The sequence below is a fragment of the Misgurnus anguillicaudatus genome, chromosome 3 (genome assembly GCF_027580225.2).
Source record: "Misgurnus anguillicaudatus chromosome 3, ASM2758022v2, whole genome shotgun sequence".
Taxonomy (NCBI): Eukaryota; Metazoa; Chordata; class Actinopteri; order Cypriniformes; family Cobitidae; genus Misgurnus; species Misgurnus anguillicaudatus.
In genome coordinates, this window is record NC_073339.2 from 31,773,065 (window position 1) to 31,794,338 (window position 21,274).

General features: G+C 36.3%; 1 protein-coding gene and 2 long non-coding RNA genes across 3 annotated transcripts in view; 1 reads left to right on the top strand and 2 right to left on the bottom strand.

Annotated features, from left to right (window-relative positions):
* Nucleotides 1-21,274, top strand: part of chrna8 (cholinergic receptor, nicotinic, alpha 8) — a 94,846-nt gene that overhangs the window by 36,295 nt on the left and 37,277 nt on the right. The window lies entirely within an intron of this gene.
* LOC129427295 (uncharacterized) lies at nucleotides 13,408-15,778 on the bottom strand. Its single transcript, XR_012368243.1, has 2 exons — nucleotides 15,644-15,778; nucleotides 13,408-14,395 (listed from the first exon to the last, which is right to left on the bottom strand). It is a non-coding gene; the product is annotated as an uncharacterized lncRNA (long non-coding RNA).
* LOC129446330 (uncharacterized) lies at nucleotides 16,301-18,724 on the bottom strand. Its single transcript, XR_012368244.1, has 2 exons — nucleotides 18,033-18,724; nucleotides 16,301-16,511 (listed from the first exon to the last, which is right to left on the bottom strand). It is a non-coding gene; the product is annotated as an uncharacterized lncRNA (long non-coding RNA).

Sequence of the window (21,274 nt, forward strand, 5' to 3'; positions counted from 1 at the left end):
GACTGCTTAGACTGAATGTTGTGTGCAATGGTTTTACTGTACAGTATATAATGGTACGTGTCCTTATAATGGTTCACGAGACGGCCAACATGAGTGCTGGGAATGCCATCAGCTGTTTTTGGTTCAGAGCAGGAACCCCTCACACTCACCGTCTGTGGAAAGAACCAGTAACCCATACCTGACCTCCATCCTTATGGTGTCCATACTGTAGAGGCCTGTCTCACTCACCGTCTGTCGTCTCCAAACCGCAAGAGAGCCACTACCACTTTATCTGCTTGAAAACCTGCACTGCAGGTAGGAGGTCATTATGATCAATCTGTTTACAGGTCACTTTTAGTACAGGGGGTTCACAAAAAAAATAGTTTCCACTGATAACTTGTTTTTGTTTGTACGTGTTACCAGAGGCATAGCAGCTATTATAACCAGAAGGTACACGGGTACATGTGTGCTTAGAATTAGGGCACATAGCAAAGCTCTTCAGCAAATCAGTTACGGTGACTGGGCGAATGCCACCGTAATTAATATTCATGAGATTGTGAGGTTTTTAATATGTCCCTCATGATTTTTCTATTGTTCCTACACCCATGGTTTTATCGATTCACTAATGGAATTATGCAAATTAGGTGACAGTGCAAACTCACAAAATGAATGCTGAATGTAACATGTGGGCTATTTTACAAGCTGATTATGGGTGCCAAGTTGTACTGAATATAGCACGCCAGACATATACAGTATATGCATAATTATAATGCTCTATACCATCCTTTGATCATCAGTGGATGATAACAAGTTGTCAAAATCCCCAAGATTCACAGGGGAAACTCTAAGTGGGTACATATTTTTTAAATTTTATCCAGAAACTTCCACTATGTTTACTGAAACCCATCCTTAAAATTCACTCTTGACCCCCATTTGCAGCCCTGATTATAAAAACTATTCACAAACATCAAATAACATTTAGTTTACCACCTGTTTTCTGCAAGAAGCACTGTTTGTTTGGCACAATTACCATTTAATTATATAAACCTAATTTTGCATACAGTAGTTTGCACTTAAAAGAATGACAGTAACTTAATTCAGATGCTCACACATTCAGCATGTGTAGCACAGAAAATCTGTTTTATAAATGAGAGAGAGAGAGAGAGAGTGAGGCAGAGATGTAGATGATGGTATTAAAGATTTAGACTTAGAATAGCCACTGCAATTTACCATATAGTTCAATGCCATTATTTAGTCGTTGCTCATATGGAGTACATATTGCTAAAGTGACATCATCTTTTTTCAAATCAAATCCAACGCAATCTCACGGCAATTCATACGTATTTTACGATGTGGCTAATTCAGATTTATTTGCATTAATTTTGCCCCTGTGATGTTGGAGTTAGGGGGGAAGGTTAGGGTGGGGTTTTCTTAGTGTTTTTATGCACTGTTAAAAAGTATTTGAAGAGTTTTGTTGCAAAACGAGATAACCACCATTTTATTAATTGTTCAGAAATCTCGTTTTTTGGTTGTGCCAATTAATTTCAATGCAACTGCAGTTGGTTTGTTTTGATTTAAACCTTCATAACTTAAAAAATACAGCTAAGTAGCACCATAAAACAAAATAATAACATGATAACATAATAATAAACATGTTTTGACAAAAATGTAAAAAAATGGATTTATCTCGTTTTGCAACGAAACTCTTCATTTGTGCACTTACATATTTAAGTTTAATCAACTAGGACTTGCAAGTCATTTCAACTATCTTGACAAGTGATGAGTTTCTGTAACTTTATAAATCAAGTTTCATTTGCTTTAGTTATGTAAACTTTATTTTATAAGTTACAGCAACTCATCACTAGTCAATACAGTTAAAATTACTTACACTTTAAGTTTAATCAAGTAGGATTTGCAAGTGCAAAAAGTTTTTTTTTAGTGTGATAATTATAGTTAATCAAATTAAAATGAAATCGCCACTTCGTAATATATGTACGAATTCTTGTGAGATCAGATCACAATTTATATTCTGTATTTAAAGACCCACTGTTCATAGTTATTATGGGTAATCTCCTGTCATCAGCAACTCATGTTCATTTCACGGCTTTTCCATATGAAGAATTCAATTTATCGGTTCACAGAGCGAAAACACTCACGTATCTCAATATAATCACAACAGTCAGTCACTGCTTATTACTGGAGGCAGAAATATCACGTCTCTCATTTTTTCACAAGTAGTGTTCATTCACAGAATTGTGTTGCAGAATCCTGCAAGTGTACAAAAGCGTATGAATCTTCTGACTTCATCCAACTAGATAAAGTGATTAGATATAGATAAGTGAATTCTAGATAAAAATGTGTCTTTACTAACCAAGTGGTTATTGTCTATTAGTTTTTCTTGTATTTTTAGTGTCTATTATTAAAGAGCCCATATTATACTCTTAAAGGAAAACACCACTGTTTTTCAATGTTTTACTATGTTCTTACCTGAACTTAATACATACCTATCTTTTTTAAATTTGTGCACTTTTAATCTTTGTACAGCACATTGTGAATGTGTTAGCATTTAGTGTAGCCCCATTCATTCACATGGCTCCAAACAGGGATGAATTTAGAAGCCACCAAACACTTGACCATGTTTTCCCTATTTACTTGAGTAGTTACACCAAATAAAACTTTTGTTTGGAGCCATAGGAATGAATGGGGCTAGGCTAAATGCTAAAACATTCAAGAAGTGCTGTACAAAGATTAAAAGTGCACGCCTTGAAAAAGATATGTATTAGGTTGAGGTAAGAACAGTAAAATATTGAAAAACGGTGGTGTTTTCCATTAATCAAGTTCATAAGGTCTGCTAAAATACTTTTTTATGATTCAAAGTAAATTTGATTCAAGTAGGTTTAATTATTTTTTCTCACATTGTACATCAGGGCTGATTCTTAGATCCATATATACTCTACTGTAAGCAGCGGCCAGACGCTGTGTTCATATCTCAGTGTGGTTTAGTAAGACACTGGAATGGAACCGTGTCTTTATGATTACAGCCATAAATGTGCCAGAAACGGTGTTGGGAAGCCTTAACCTCGTGTGCTTGAAGGTCTAATCTATAAATACAGTAATATACTGTATGCTTGTCCCCCTGTCTCTCCAGAATAATTTAGCACAGTGCTAACAGTTGCTAGCAGTAAAGATGCAGCTGCTGTAGCTCAAATGGTACAGCACCGCAATAGAAGGGCAAAAGATTGCAATGCAAAGTCTTTTAAAGTGTCTGCAAAATGCATAAAATCTGTGTAAGTCTGCACACATTTTCTGCAAATTAATACCCCGTTATTTGAATAAGTTTTTCCGTTTTGTAGATTTGTACATCTTTCATGTTCCCTAAATAGCATATACTACCTTAAATCTCAATTTAAATTGTTGTTAGTTGTTTTATATCAGTTTAGAAGGTTTCATTTTTACCTGCATGGGCTAAAATAAGATGCATTGTGGACCAAATCTAATGCCAGTAAAGTTTGGCTTTGCGACCCTATAGTGTCATTCAGATGTTGTTTGGCCTTGTGCTAACTGGTACACTCTTATCTTCATCACTGTTTGAAGTTGACTGGATGTCAGAAACCTTCAGTGCATCCTTCACCGATGACATGTTTCCTTGACTTTCATCTGTAATATCAGAACACAATGGGGACTTTGGTGTGACAGAGTATGGAGAGAATAAGAGAAGACAGTGTTCTGGTGCTTCACAAGGTAAAAAATAGATGACAGACAGGCAATGAGGTTAAAAGCAAACGATCAAACAGGCAACCGACGTATTATGTTAACAGATGTAGAATTTGGGATGTGCCTCTTGCTGTCTCTTAGATATGACACACATGGAGAATAGGAGGATGAGAGATGTTTAGGGACCTTATATCAAGAGATCAGAGAGTCAGTGACAGTCAAAGTAACAGAGATTTGGCAGATATGTTGAAGAAAAAATATTTTAATAATTAAAAGGTAAAAAGACATGAGTACAATATGAGAACAGATACAAAAATATTATTAGTAAATAAATAATAATAATTAATAAGTGTGAAAATGTTTGTTATGTTATAGTTCTTATAAGGTTCACTGTTTGTCTGGCATTGCTTAAGTATTGCAACAGTCACCTGTTTGATATAATATATAATATAATATAATATAATTAAAAAATAAATACAGGGGATGATGCTCCCAATCTCATAATTAGATTATAAAACTTTAGCCTGGATTTCGCCTGAAAAATAATGTAAAAAATAATTTAATCAGAAAAAAAACTGAAAATCTAAAAATATAATTTGTGCACTCTTGCTGATGACTTAAAAGAACACTGTTGGTGTTTGGTAACATATGAGTTTTAGTGTCAGGTTGCAGTTGTTATGTTTCATCCCATTTTCATAACCGTCACCCTCTCTTACACGTGAAATGTCCAGGGAACCAAATGTTAAATGTGGTTTTGCTCTGCGGTTGCCAAACGAGACATCTTGACACATTAAGCAGGAAGCTCAGTGACAGTGGAACTGAAGAGGGGGAGCAAGAAGCCTCTTCAGCATACATAATCATCAGTCCCCGGGGAGATATTCAAGATTTGAACTGAAATTCAAGATCAGCTGCAACAAGACCATTTAAATCAACTCTATGCCGTGAGCTAGTGTAATAATAATAATCGGGTTTTGGGTTGGTGATTGGAGTAATTCATGTCGTGATCTTAATATCTATGCACATCCATCCATAAAAAGCCTCTTTTATGCTGTTCTCTTCTCCTCCAACTTTAAAACTATTCCTATTTCTAAAAATGTCCCTTTTTGAAACAAGCAAGACATCTGCAAATGTGGTAAGCAAAACTGTGTATTTTGGGCGTAACGTGCGATAAACCAATCAGAGTCTCATCTCTCATTCCCTTTTTGTAAGTGGAAAAACTGTAAGAAGACAACCAGTTTAAAGGTCCCGTTCTTTCTGTGTTTTGAAGCTTTGATTGTTTTGATCAAAACAGGCTGATGTCTTCCTTGTTCCCTCCTTCAGAAATACGTAAAGAGTTCTGATTGTGTAGTTTGTTTAATGTGTTGTGATTCGATTGCAACTTAACTTGCCGTTAGCTTAGCTGGCGACTGACATATTCCTGTGGGCAGAGTTTAGTCAGAAAACTGTTTTACTGACGTCATTAAAGCAGGAAGTATAGGGATGTAGTTAAACCGGCCGTTCGTTGTAGGCTTTGAAAGGGGAATTCTGTTAAAGAAAATATATCGCCTGGCAGTGAACTTAGAGCTTTTTACAGGTATTATTTATGCTATTATAGCAACATTACACACTAACTAGGGTTGAACTTTAAGATTGATGTTAAAGAAATTTGCATTTTTTATTTATTAAAATATTTTTTAAGAAAATATTTGGTTCTCTTTAAAAGTCATTATTTAAAGCCCTATTTTTACGGGAGTTTTAGGGGGGATAGATGGCGTAATGTAATTTTATGACAGGATGTCTGTAATATTGATGGTCAATTCGCACGGGATTAGAAATCTCAGTAAAACATTCAGAAGGGGGAGGGGTAACCCGATTACGCACTGTGTGACGACGAGAGAGGTGACGCGCTGCGTAATCTGGTTACCCCTCCCACTTTTACGCACATTAGGCTCGTTTGAGATGAGCAAATTCTGCGCAGAATCGATCACCGGTGATGGCCGCGAGATGCATGACGGTAAGAAAAGTGTCAGAGTTACGTCCAACTTGCTTTGATGTCATGCTGACGTGTGCAAAAAATAAACTCTCGTGATGACGAGGCGGGATTGTCGGATTCTGCAGTTGGGCACAGTTGCTTTCCACCGACTGCGTTGACAAAAAGCACGGGTTAATGCTCATTGGCCCGGGATGTCAGCTGATGACTTCTTAATTCTAAAAACTCCACTTCCTGTAGTAGTTTTTATATTTATTCAACTTGTTCTTGACTTATGACATTTATATTTTTAATGAATTCCTTTTAACTTTTGTATTTGTGTCGAATTATTTGTACTGTGAGCTGTTTATATTTCACACAGAAACGAATTTGTATTACCACTAGACTTAGATTTCATCTCAACATTTACTAAGTAGCCTTTTCCAGTAATGAACAGTTCGGCTTTGTTGATTCTCCTTATAAACAATTTAATGTAAATGCATTTGTTGGTATTTCAGTTGCATCTATTTAATCCGCAATAAAATACGTGGAGGCAATCTCTTCCATTGCTGATGTTTGCAGTCAACAAAACAGCGAGATTCAGGAAATGTCTGTCTTGCCTGCACTTTTTTCACTCCTATGATATGTGGGAATTTATCTTTGTCTATAAGCAAATAAAAGTGAACAAACACTAAAGAGCTGAAATCAACTTAACCATTTATTCTAAACCTTCTTTCCATGGCTTGCCATCCACTTTACACAATGCAGGTGTTTTTAGTAATAAATTTAGAAAAATTGTCATCGGGAGAAACTTAAACAATGCTTAAACAATGCCAACATCATATGCCAAACCTGAAAAAACTGCATAAAATTAATGATAAAAAATAAATTTGTGATGTGCCATCAGTTGTGGTCTTGACCGGTTTTGAATTAAAATTCCGAGTCCTCTTTGTACGGTGGCCCTGAAGTGCAAACCACAACAACAAATTACTAAACAACAACAACAAATTAAAAAACAACAACAAATTAAAAAAACACTACAACAAATTAAAAAACACCACAACAAATTAAAAAAAACACTACAGCAAATTAAAAAACACTACAACAAATTAAAAAACACCACAACAAATTAAAAAACACTGCAACAAATTAAACAACAACAACAAATTAAAAAAACACTACAGCAAATTAAAACCCACTACAGCAAATTAAAAAACACTACAACAAAATAAAAAACAAATACAAAATAAAAAACACAACTACAAATTAAAAAACACAACAACAAATTAAAAACACAACTACAAATTAAAAAACACAACTACATTAACCTACCGGAAAAGGTAGGTACCAGTGGGCAACATGAGACATCGCTGATTGGACGGCGCTGCAGTTCGGCTTTTGAGCCTGAAGTTATTCTTCCTGTAGCGCATTTTTTCAAACATGAATGTTACAGATGACCCAAATGTAGCAGCTGCTGGGGCCGGCTAAGGGTAGGGTCTGGCAACCGCTAACGATAGTAGTAAGCTAACGTTACATCCACAAGCAACGTGAGCATTACACTATTCTTATTAACTTACTCGAAGGTTGTTGGGTGTCTCTGATGGTAGATATTTCTTTAAGCCTTTTGCAACAGCCGCTGCAAAAGATCGGGGACGGCTCAACCAGTTCTTTTCCGCAGTTTGGGCAAAACATTTTGCTGTCCTTCCTCCTCTCCAAACCACGCGCTACAGGAAGAATAACTTCCGGTTCAAAAGCCGAACTGCAGTGTCATCCAATCAGCAATGTCTCATGTTGCCCACTGGTACCTACCTCTTCCGGTAGGTTAATGTAGTTCTGTTTTTTATTTGTAGTTGTGTTTTTAATTTGTTGTTGTGTTTTTTAATTTGTAGTTGTGTTTTTTATTTTGTAGTTGTTTTTTATTTTGTTGTAGTGTTTTTTATTTAGTTGTAGTGTTTTTTTACTTGCTGTTGTGTTTTTTATTTTGTTATGGTTTTTTATTCTGTTGTAGTGTTTTTTAATTTGTAGTTGTGTTTTTAATTTGTTGTAGTGATTTTTAATTTGTAGTTGTGTTTTTTAATTTGCCGTAGTGTTTTTTTAACTTGCTGTTGTGTTTTTTATTTTGTATTTGTTTTTTATTTTGTTGTAGTGTTCTTTAATTTGTTGTATTGGTTTTTAATTTGTTGTAGTGTTTTTTTAATTTGTTGTTGTTTTTTGATTTGTTGCAGTGTTTTTTGATTTGTTGTGGTGTTTTTTTTGGTTTGTTGTTGTTGTTTGGTGGTTTGTTGTTGTGGTTTGCACTTCAGGGCCACCGTATCTTTGTCTGAGACCGAGATGAGACAGAGTAAAAATGCGGTCGATTCCAAGACGAGACCAAGACCTTTAAAAAGTGGTGTTCAGACCGGTCTCGAGAACTACAACACTACTTGTTCGACTTCATGTGGCGCCGCAAGAATCAACAGCCAGACGTCAAAGTACCGCGAGAGCGATTCATGAAATCATACAGAGGAGTTTGCTTTTAAATTGTTCTCACGAAACTTTGACGTCATCCGGTTGTCGAACATGAAGTCGAACAAGCCTCTTGCTTTCTGATATATCACAAACAACACAGACAAGAAAAACTCGAAACACTGTGTTTATTTTCAGGTTGGGGAGAACGTCAGTTTCGATAATTAAACCGTTCCATGCATCTGAGAAGTGATTTGGACTTTTTTTAAGTCTGTGTGCACTGAAAAAAATGATTCATTGAATTTAATCAATTTTTTTATGGTAAGTGGTTGCAATCAATTTATTTAAGCTACATTTAAACAAAAGTTTTATATTTTACTTTGCTTTACTAATCTTTTTTGTTTAAATGTAGCTTAAATAAAATGATTGCAACCACTTACCTTAAAAAAATTGATTAAATTCAATAAATCATTTTTTTCAGTGTGGTGGTATTTAGGAACTGAATTGTCACTGACTTTTTCCGCCTAGAACACAAGTAAATGCTTCTTTAAGTGCTTTTATATTTGAAAGAAACTCGCAAAATAACAGGAAATTATGAAATTTATGTGTATATTTACAGCTGGTCTATTCGCACTGGATAAGTATTACCTGAGGTAATTTCTCCGGACCTTTTTACAGAAGGTAAAAGTCGCCGTAATCTTTACTGACATGGAACATTCGTATGAAACTAAAATCCCTGAGAAGCTCTGATAAAAGTTGCTTTACCCCACCTCCCTATGTAAAACTAATCTTGATGAAAAAGTTTAGTTACACGATCACTGTAATCTCAAAAAGTATTTTTACAAGAATAATTTACAAAAAAAGGTTTGCACTTTAAAAATACTTTATTTGTTACAAACAGGAGATAAAGAATTTACAACATGTGGAGAGCCAAAACGTTTCAGCACCTGGAAGTTTGGAAACTAGCAAAAAACACGTGTGGTGCACCTGTGTGTGTATATAAAACCTATGGCTGCGTTCACACGGTACCATAATACGGTTGTCAAACCCGGATTTGAGTCCTTAAGACGGTTCCGTTCACACGCAGTTCGGTTATTTTTGGGTTTGACAACCGCATTCTATAACCGACTTCACACCCGTAACTTTACGGGTTTCACAACCGTATTTACAGAGAAACTGTGCCGTGTGAACGGAATCGCACTGGACAACCAGTTGTCTGTCACGTCATTCGTTGCTCTTGAGTTAAGACAGTGCTTCTCAAATAGTGGGGCGGGACCCCCAGGGGGGGCTCGAAGTGACACCAGGGGGGGCGCGCGAGACCCCGGGGAAAATACTTTTTCAGGAAGTGATTTTTTTTGCACCGTCACTTAAAGACATTACACCCCAATCACGCTGATAAGCCGCTTGTTTTTTTTATTATTATTTATTGATTATATTTAATTTAATTTTTCAGTATCAAATGGTCAAAAATTATTATACTTCAAATAAGGATTGATTTTTTTATTTCAGGCAAATTGATGCATTTTAAGTCTTTTCTGTTACAGACTGAAAAACAATGTTAATAAAGTTATTCTTTGGTGTAAGTTGATCCGATATTTCTTTTTTTGTGTTTTCTTGTGTTTTCTCAATGTTAATAAGGATACAATGTTTTGCAGATGTGTAATTTTATAGACAAATTATACTATTTGCAGTCGCGGCGGAGAGAGTTGGGGGGGCGCGAAATGTTTACCTCTTCCTAGTGGGGGCGTGACAGAAAATAATTGAGAAGCACTGAGTTAAGATAACGTTACAGTGCATGAAAATGACTGCAAACTACGCAGCAGAATTGCTCCATAAGGTTAATGTGATATTATATTACCTTCATAGACGCCACAGAACATATTACATTACACATAAAATTGCGTGCAGCCAAGTAAGTGAGATATATAAAGTTTAAACTTTAAAAGTGGACGATTAATATAATGTTAACTGTATAATAAAAGGGATATACAAATTAGCTGTTTATTTACTCACCTTTTATCTTCAGTAGAGCAATAAAGAAGATATTTGCAAAACAACCCATCTGTGATTCAAATAATGCAAGCAAAAGATGCGTCAGTTTGAGAGGTCAAAAAGCAGATATATCCAATACAAAAGTAATCTCCATGACTCCTGGTGACATTTTTTGCTGCTTGTGAAGCACATCGGTCGGTTTTTGCAGGACATCGAACGTCGTTCACAACATTATTAGCATCCATAAAGAACTGTGGCAACATATAAAGTGCGCTTTTTACACTCCCGCTCTTTAGGTGGCGCTAAGAGGCTGGTCTTGCCTGCGGTTGGTAAACCATACTCTCCGCGCCACCTACAGAGCGGGAGCGTAAGCGCACTTCCTATTTGGCTGCGTTAATGGTTTAAATAAAGTTCGATTTCTTGCAAAAACGGATCGATTTGCTTCACAAGTCATTATGATTACTTTTATATTGTATATATCTGCTTTGGTAAAACGTGCAGTTGTTGAAACTGATTTTATGTTCATTCATTTTGGAAATTAAAACTTTAATAAGGAACCACCCTTGTTTATTTTTCTCTGCACAATGGTAAGTGTTACACCAGACAGCTGTTTTTGTTCATTACATAAATAAAGTTTGCCCATTGCATAAATAATACTTTTTTAATATATTCGTCCGTCACTATGGTTACAGGCGCCGCGTGTAACTAGAATACGGGTTTGAGGTCGGTTGCTCGTTCATACAGGCAGTGTTCTATTTGTGTCTTTAATTTGCTGTCTGAACAGGACACTTCCAGACTCACACCTGTAAGTAAATACGGTTGTCACTCCCGAAATTTTGTCGTGTGAACGCACCCTTGGTTGTCACTCCCGAAATTTTGTCGTGTGAACGCACCCTTGGTTGTCACTCCCGAAATTTTGTCGTGTGAACGCACCCTTGGTTGTCACTCCCGAAATTTTGTCGTGTGAACGCACCCTTGGTTGTCACTCCCGAAATTTTGTCGTGTGAACGCACCCTTGGTTGTCACTCCCGAAATTTTGTCGTGTGAACGCACCCTTGGTTGTCACTCCCGAAATTTTGTCGTGTGAACGCACCCTTGGTTGTCACTCCCGAAATTTTGTCGTGTGAACGCACCCTTGGTTGTCACTCCCGAAATTTTGTCGTGTGAACGCACCCTATGGGTGCGTTCACACGACAAAATTTCGGGAGTGACAACCGTATTTACTTACAGGTGTGAGTCTGGAAGTGTCCTGTTCAGACAGCAAATTAAAGACACAAATAGAACACTGCTTGTATGAACGAGCAACCGACCTCAAACCCGTATGCTAGTTACACGCGGCGCCTGTAACCATAGTGACGGACGTAAATATAAAAAAAGTATTATTTATGCAATGGGGAAAACTTTATTTATTTAATTAACAAAAACAGCTGGCTGGTGTAACGCTTACCATTGTGCAGAGAAAAATAAACAAGGGTGGTTCCTTATTAAAGTTTTAATTTCCAAAATGAAGTAACATAAAATCAGTTTCAGCAACTGCACGTTTTACCAAAGCAGATATATACAATATAAAAGTAATCATAACGACTTATGAAGCAAATCGATCCGTTTTTGCAAGAAATCGAACTTTATTTAAACCATTAACGCAGCCAAATAGGAAGTGCGCTTACGCTCCCGCTCTGTAGGTGGCGCAGAGAGTATGGTTTACCAACCGCAGGCAAAACCAGCCTCTTAGCGCCACCTAAAGAGCGGGAGTGTAAAAAGCGCACTTTATATGTTGCCACAGTTCTTTATGGATGCTAATAATGTTGTAAACAACGCTCAATATCCTGCAAAAACCGACCGATTTGCTTCACAAGCAGCAAAAAATGTCACCAGGAGTCATGGAGATTACTTTTGTATTGGATATATCTGCTTTTTGACCTCTCAAAGTGACGCATCTTTTGCCTTGCATTATATGAATCACAGATGGGTTTTTTTTGCAAAATATCTTCTTTATTGCTCTACTGAAGATAAAAGGTGAGTAAATAAACAGCTAATTTTTATATCCCTTTTATTATACAGTTAACATTATATTAATCGTCCACTTTTAAAGTTTAAACTTTATATATACCCTACCCTAACATATTTACTCACTTACTTGGCTGCACGCAATTTTATGCGTAATGTAATATGTTCTGTGGCGTCTATGAAGGTAATATAATATCACATTAACCTTATGGAACAATTCTGGTGCGTAGTTTGCAGTCATTTTCATGCACTGTAACGTTATCTTAACACAAGAGCAACGAATGACGTGACAGACAACTGGTTGTTCAGTGCGATTCCGTTCACACGGCACAGCTTCTCTGTAAATACGGTTGTGACACCCGAAAAGTTACGGGTGTGAAGTCGGTTATAGAATGCGGTTGTCAAACCCGTAAATAACCGAACTGCGTGTGAACGGAACCGTCTTAAGGACTCAAATACGGTTTTGACAACCGTATTATGGTACCGTGTGAACGCAGCCTATATGTATATAATTGTGCAGCTCTTAATAATATTTTAATCTTTATTAATAAGCTGATGTAAAATACATAAAATATGAATTTGAAATGAGCAATTAAAAACGAAAATATAGCCAGCCTTAGTGTGGCATTGATTAAAAGGTATAAGAAATAGAAAGGATATGTAGAAATAATTTGTTAGTTAAATACTTATTTTATTTGATGAAAGAATCTAAATAACATCTGTACATTTTACACAAAGATATCTGTTTACTGTAGCATCCGATTAAAATATTTTCGTAAATATTACGTACAACGTAAAGCACGTTTTCAGTTAGGAACGTACACTCTCAGAAATAAAGGTACAAAAGTTGTCACTGGGACAGTACCCTTTCAAAAAGGTACATCTTTGTACCCAAAGAGTGCATATTAGTACTTTGAACTGCCAAAATGTACCTTTAAAGGTACACTGAAAAAAAAAATCCTTTCAATTTACGTAATTTTAATGTGTACATCGGTCCCACATAATCCGATTGTGTAAAACCAATATAATTTTCCTCATATAATTTTTATGTGTCAGACCAAAACATTTTAATTGTTTTAAGTAGTCTAATATAAATATATTGACTCAAAGTGCTATTTCTCTTTACTATAACACATTTATTTTGTAATGTTTAAGTAATTTTATTATGTAAGGGGACTAGATTTTCATCTGTAATTCCAACATGCTTTTTTAATGCTTATATTATGGGATTATGTAACTCTAAAGCAATTTCATTATGTCTCTGGCACCAGAATAATCACTCATAATTATCCAAATGTTATTTATTTCTTTTTTTAAATACAAAATACATTTGCATTGGCATAAAAAGCAAAGAGTTTTGAACAAATGTTTAGTGATATTTAGGCAAACCACTGCTTTCAGATCATCAATTCATTTAAATCACTACACATTAATTCATTAACAGTCAATAACTATTACAACAATCAGCACATGCAGTACATACATAAAGGGGCAATTTCCCAAACAGGTTGTAGATTAAGCCATGACTAGGCCCTAGTAGTTATATTAGAATATTTTTTACAAAAAAAGTTTACAAACAAACCTACCTTACAAAAACAACACTGGAATACATCTTGAGACAAAACAATGGCACTGATATATGTCAAGATATGTCAGTGCAATATGTTTTCAAATTAAGGCATTGCAAAAGTCTGGTACAAGGAAAACCCCCATCTGTAAAACTGACCCAAATGTTTAAAATAGTTACTATCACAGTAGATTTAGAAGTGCTAAAACACAAACACTGCATTCCAAAGAGACATGCAAAACAATAAGTACTATTATTTTTTAAATGGATTTACAAACTGGAAAATATCAATCCTTCAGAAAGTCAGAGCTACAGCATTTGTATAAACTGATAATCAAAGATTCAACAAAAACAAAATACAACAACCATTTCCAAAATCAACTCTGAGCAGCTAACTGTTAATGTTTTAATAAGAGAAAACACTTAAAACAGATAAATAAAAAGAACATAAATGAGCAGCACAGTCTTTCTGATCCTTTCACTGAAAGAAACTGTTGGTTGAAGTTACGCTCAATGCAGTTCCATTAAAATCTTTTGGATTTCCTCAAAAATAAAGCGGAGATCAGGATAGCTCAGGTTTAGGGCATATATCAGCTCAAACAACATGGCACGATGTTGCAACACCTTCATGCCTTCCAGGACTATACAAAGATCCTCTTCTTCAAGAAGCATGTTGTTTGAGAGCACAAATCCCAACAGTGGTGTCTTCAAATGACCTCACTGATGCTGACTTCATCCATGCCCTGTACAAAACAGACCAATTTAGTTAAAGAAACAGAAAAAAGTTACTGTTACAATAAAAGTGTCATTGGAAATTAGTACAATGCAAACAAATATAAATGCAAGTATACAGACCCATGTGCATTGCCACAGCATGTTACAATTGGTTACAAATATATGGGTTACAAAGCAAGGCAGCTGCACTGTCCACTGCTCCAGGTGTGTGTGTGTGTGTGTGTGTGTGTGTGTGTGTGTGTTAAATAAAGAGGCCACATTTCAAGTGTGTGCTACCATACCTGACAATCACAGCAAAAGTTAATTATCTCATTTTCTCACTCTCATGTTGTTACAGACCTGTATAAATGTCTTTGTTCTGATGAACACGAAGGAAGATATTTATTTTGAGAAATGTTTGCAACCAAACTGTTCATGAGCCCCATTCACTTCCATAGTATTATATTTCCCCACTATGGAAGTGAATGGGGCTTATGATTGGTTTGGGTACAAAACATTCCTTAAAAAAAAATCTTCCTAAGGGCTCAGTCACACCAAAAGCGTTTATGGCAGTTGCCTTTTTTGAATGATATTCTATGGGCAGGGCACGTTTGCGCGCTGTTTATGCGCGCCGAGCTCCTTGTGGTTTTCTGCCGCGCACGCGTTTTTGAAGGAACACTGAGAGCGGAGAAGCGCCTGACGTCATTCGCGTCTTCCATTGTCCAATCGAATGAGGGGAGAGGCGGGCCTTACGTTGTGGTGAGGGAAGTTTACAGTTGCTTTGAAGAACCGGACTCCACTCGCTCACTCTCTCCTGCGTGTTTGTGCACCTCTCACCCTCAAACAAGGTCAGAGCAAGCGCCCTCTTTTTAAAGTTTCTGCTAATATGACAGTTAACAGCAAAAGAGCGCTCACACTTCAATATTTGATTGACAAGACAGCTGACTCGGTGGTTGCCTAGCAATATGAAAAGCTGCGCCGCACTGCTCTTTTTTAAAAAAGGCAGTGCGTTGCGCCTTGCGTTTGCAAGCGTTTAAAGCGCTTTTGGTGTGACTGGCCCCTTAGTGTTCATCAGAGCAAAGACATTTGTGCAGGTTTGTAACAACATGATAGGGAGTAAGTGATGAGAATTTTTATTTTTGGGTGAACTACCCCTTTAAATCTTCCCAGGTGTTTTAATGACCCTTGTGCCAAAAGATGTAACTAAAACATACTAAATGTTCTGTACTTCCAACAAGGTTTACACATTTTTACGTCTATGAATCTATATTACTTACTTCTGTCATTTGATCATTGATTGTTCCAAGTCTTTTTGCTAGCTGTCCTCCTTTCTGATAGAAAAGTTTCATCAGGTTTTTGGATTGGAGGTCCAGGTGACACGCAGGAACATAAGACAGTAGTGATTCTTTTAACCCTCTGGGGTCCGACCATTTTGGGACACTGTCAGAGGTTCTGACATGCTCTTACATTTGGTCTTTTTTCAGTTGCTTTAAACATAATAATGGCAAGTGTCTCATACCACTGTGTTCAGCACAAACTGGGCTAAAATATTATATGAGCTACATGTATGTACATGTTTGTATTTTTGAGAGAAAAAGGTTTATGCGTGGTTTTTAAAAAAGCAAAAATTTTATGTCACTGATATAAGTCCACAAAACCCATACTAAACATGTTTTAACAAGACTTTCCTAAACAGAATCTAGTAGTCTAGAGTTTTTTCTTTAAAATGATGTGAAAATCATCCTGCCTACTTATTCTCATAAACCAGTATATTGATTTAGAAATTGTAAGACACTTTTTGTTTAGAGGGGCCGTATGCGAGAAGGATTGATTGACAGCTAGCAAACAAAGGCTCGCATAATGAGCTGCATAATGAGCTGCATAATAATGAGGCAGGAGGGAACTACAGTAAAGAATGTGAGGACAAATGAACATGTTTGTTTGAAGTTTATTAAGAAGTTAACAATATAATCAAAATAGAAATGAAGGTCAGTAGGACCCTATTCAAAAACTTAACTTGTATAAGAAACTGATAAACAACAGAGCTGTAAACTTCATGTGGCTCATGTTACCATACAACTTTATGTCCAAAGAGTGTGAATATGTTTTTCCACTTCATAGTTTACTGATGAGAGGGATGCAGACCTGTAAGAGAGTTATGAACAGCTGTTAGCATAAATTGTTCACAGAAATACCCTTACATACATAACTGATGGGTAAATGATAGCACTTGTAACCAGTGTTGGGGCTAGTTACTCAAAAAAGTAATATATTACGTATTACATATTACTCTCAAAAATAGTAATGCCTTACTTTACTTTATTACTCCCTGGAGAAAGTAACTAGTTATATTACTAGTTATATTACTAGTTACATTTTTTTTTCTGGACAAGAATGTTTATTTGGGCAAGATACGGCCAAGAAAATGCTGGCTTCATTACCCGCTACCGGACGCGGGGCCCAGCGTTCGGAGAAACATTAAAGAGTGTGCACTTCACCGTCAAGTTATTTTCCTTCCGTTGAACATAATAAAATATGACTGAATCTCCACCCGTCGAAACTAGCTTTCTGTTGCTGGGAACCTTCCTCTGAAAAAGAGCTGGCCGTTGTTGACGCTTCAACTTTCCCGATCTGTCTTTGAGTGTGCCGCTGCCGCTCTGTGCTGCTGGCTGCCGGGTGTCGACCAATCGGTGATGGTAAATGATACCCTGTGCCAAACTTAGACCAATCACTGTTCCATTCACGCCCTCCTCCCCTTCCCTTTTGTTCTCTGTGTTTTGTGCCTTGTGTGATGAAGGTGCTACTGGCGAATGTACCGCAAGTAACTAGCTCGGGAAAACTGTAATAATATTACCATTTTCAGACGGGTAATGCCTTACACTACTAGTTACTGAAAAAAGTAATATTATTACAGTAACTAGTTACTTTGTAACTAGTTACACCCAACACTGCTTGTAACGGTGGTCGCCTAAACTCAATTTACTCAATATACTGTATAAAAAAAAAACTCGGCCTAGGCGGGTTTCGAACCCGGGTCTACCACGTGGCGGCCTAACGCACTACCGCTGCGCCACCATTTGGTCACGTGATTGGCGTCTTTCACACACCTAGGTAGACTGGCCAAGGTAAATTTATAATTTAAAAAAAAGGCGAGTCTCCGTGTAAATAACGCGGAGCTCATAATAAAACGGTGTCGTGTGTAAAGCGCAATGTATGGAATGCGTTGCATGTAAACAATATCATATTACAGCAGATCCCCCAGTGCAGCATTACCGGTACTCAAAGTTGCCACGAAGGATACGAAAGTGTCTACTGTACAGCATGTAACAATGAAATCCGCCATTACGTGATCACGCGTACTCGTTTGTAAATAAGCATGTAAACATGGAATCATATTAACTTACAGCACACACTTAAAAGACACAGCAGTGCAGCATTACTCAAAGTTGCCATGAAGGATACGAAAGTGAATAACTGTGTCTAACACTGTACCGCAAACAATGAAATCCGCCATTACGTGATCACGCGTAAGTTACTCGTTTGTAAACAATGCGAACGTTTTTCAATCCGAAGCGTGCAGTCTGTTGAGGTTGCTTATGTAGGCTGAACTGCACAAGCCATAACATATTACATGATAGCAAATATAAATGAAGACAAATGACTTACAGTTTCTTCAGGAATATATCCGCCTCCATTGCGCCTTCCATTGTTGTTCTTCTTAGGTAACGTTAAAGATAAACGCTTCTCTTCCTCAATGTCCAGACATAAATGAAGATATTCCTCACGTGTGTGTATAAAGTTTATAATCCAAACATGCGGTAAAGTCTTTAAATCTGATCAAACTTTACGCTTTGCTGGTTTGAACAGCTCGTCTCTTCATTACCATGTCAACAGCGTGTGGGCGTGACCGCATTATAGATAATGAGCTCAGCCAGGAAAAACGGTACTCTCTTTACTTCAATGCAGATTATATAAACAGGAAATATTTGTTTTTGATAATAATTAGCTTGTTTAAAAGTAGACATTTCAGGCTTTCTTTGGATATGTGTATTATGTTTGTGTGACGAATATTCGCGGAGTTTCAACTAATTTTTGTAACGTGATTTGAGAGACAGCTGGCGGAGACAGAAATGTCTGAATGAGCACCCTGTTTATTTTCTTTATTTGACAAAAACACAAAGATCTGTTGTTATTGTGAATGTACACTACTTAAAGAGGACCCTTCAGAGTTTCAAATGATGTCAAACACGTAAGTGTTTGATTATTAATGATGGAGTATTTTAAGTTGATTCTGCTATGATAAGGAGAAAACACGTCAAAACGCGTCCCCGCGTTTTTGGACCCCTGGGGGTTAAATTCAGCATTAATCTGAAAACAAATTAACCAAACATTGTATATTTGAGTACTGCGAGTCAAAAAATAATACATGTATATTAGTTACAAAAATAAGATTTTTTTGATGACTTACCAATGCTTTTGAGTGTGTAGCGTATGAAAGGATGATGGACCTATAAGAGGAAATATTCAGAGGTGAAATCAACACATAACCTCAAATGATGAAGGTCACACATACACAGAACAATAATGAAATAAGTATTATATCTGTCATAGGACGCAATGTTGGACAAAATGAGATCTTAAAACACGGTTCTCTTCTGAAAATGTCAGCTTTAAGGTGTGGCACTATAAAGCAATTTTTTCAGTTAATATACCAGACGTCACGCGAGACATTTAAAAAAGCTTTTTCTGATAGAATCAAGTGTTGCTCGTGGCGTAGCGAAGTCATGAATAACTGACGCGGGTCTGATAATCTGATTAAGCAGACAGTTTTTTTAATACGCAATGTTATTATTAATGTAGTCAATTGATATCATCTGGTAAATTACTTACATGGATAACGTTACTCTGGACAGAATAAAAACGTTTGGTTAGCGTTTTATTTGTCCTGAACCGTTTCCATAGAACAGCTGAGTAAAAAGTGCCTCAAAAGTCAACTCAAAGCTGACAGTTTTCAACTCGGATAAAACTACCAAACAAGAAATAACGTTATACAGCTGACATTTTTAAAACGCTGTTTTTCTTTATGAGCCTTACACTTAAGTTACTGACTGACTGACTGACTGACTGTAACGTTAACTTACTCCACCAACCTCCTCCAAACTAATTTTTACTACAAGTCATTGCAATGACTACATATTGTAAAAAAAAACTGTCTATCTAGTGAAGATGTATCACGTATAAAGTGAACATAAATAAATAATAGAACTTACTTTAATAACGTGGTGTCCGTCTGAGAGGGTTCTTCTGACTGACTGACTGCTGCTGAGTCTTCATTTTGGCGCCCAAAACAAACGATGTTTATTCTTCTTTTATGGCAGTTGACGTCCTTCTCATTGAGCTATACTGCCCCTGCTGCTCAGGAGGTGCCGTTTTGTTTGCTTACTCAATTTTATTGCTTTAACTATTCAATTCAATCATTTTTAATCAATGTGAGAATAATGTGTTCATTTTACATTCAAACAAAACATTTTCATCCTAATCAATTAAATTATGTTTACACAAGGAATATAAATATTTTGTTTTGCATATACATGTTTATTTTATTTAAATTCAAAGACCCACCAAGTCCATTTTTTTCAGTGTACATATTTGTACCTAAATGGTACATATTAGGACCTTTTTTAAAGGGTACTGCCCCAGTGACAGCTTCGTACCTTTATTTTTTACAGTGTATAAAACAGCTTAACACAGTTTAAACTTTATTAATTTCTGAAAACATTAATAGGATAATTTACTCACCACCATGTCATCCAAAATGTTGATGTCTTTCGTTGTTCGGTCCAGAGGAGGTTGTGTTTTTTGGGGAAAACATTGCAGGATTTTTCTCGTTTTGATTGACTTTGATAGAGCCCAACATTTAATACTTAACTCAACACTTGGCAGTTTTTTTAACGGAGTTTCAAAGGACTATAAACAATCCCAAACGAGGCATAAGGGTCTTATCTAGCGAACGATTGTCATTTTTGACAAGAAAAAAAAAATGCTCTTTTAAACCACAACTTTTCACGACCGGATCTAGACGAAAAGTTGTGGTTTAAAAGTGTGTATTTTTTATTTATCCGATTAAAATATTTTCGTAAATATTACGTACAAGGTAAAGCACGTTTTCAGTTAGGAACATATAAAACAGCTTAACACAGTTTAAACTTTATTAATTTCTGAAAATATCAAACATTAATAGGAAGCTTGGAAAGAATGAATAAAAGCAACAAAGCAATTTCTAAAATAAGGGAGGGGCTGAAAATCCAGTTAAAACTGTGAGAATGGATTGTAAACGCATGCGCATGGTTTATAAATTCGTGGGTACGGATTGCAAAAACTGAGGGTACGGTTTACAAATCTGAGAGCACGGACAAATTTGTTAACTCGTGCGTAAATTTTATTAATCCAAGCGCACCGTTTGTAAAACAGAGGGAACAGTTTACAGTAATAATCCGTGAGTACGGTTTATAAACTGAGGGGACGAATTCCAAAACCGTGATCACGGATTGTTTTCTTTTTTCCAAGTGGTGACCAGGGGGGCTCCGTACTAATGCCTAAAAAGGTGACATGTTAAATTCTAATTCTAATTTGTAAGTGTTTGCTTAAATTAATAAATGTAAATGTAATGTAAATATTTTAGATACCGCACTATCCGTACAGTATATAAGCTGTGTTACACTTTATTTGGAATGGTCTGAGGCTATGTTTCACTAACTTGTTTAGCTAGCAGGACCAGAAACAAAAAATATGGCAAATTAATGACATTGCGGATCATTCCTGGTCCAAACTGAATGAAGTGTAAGGAAATCAAAGGTGAAATTTCTCTGAATTAAACTAACATCTTTTAAAGTAGAATGTTTTGAAGC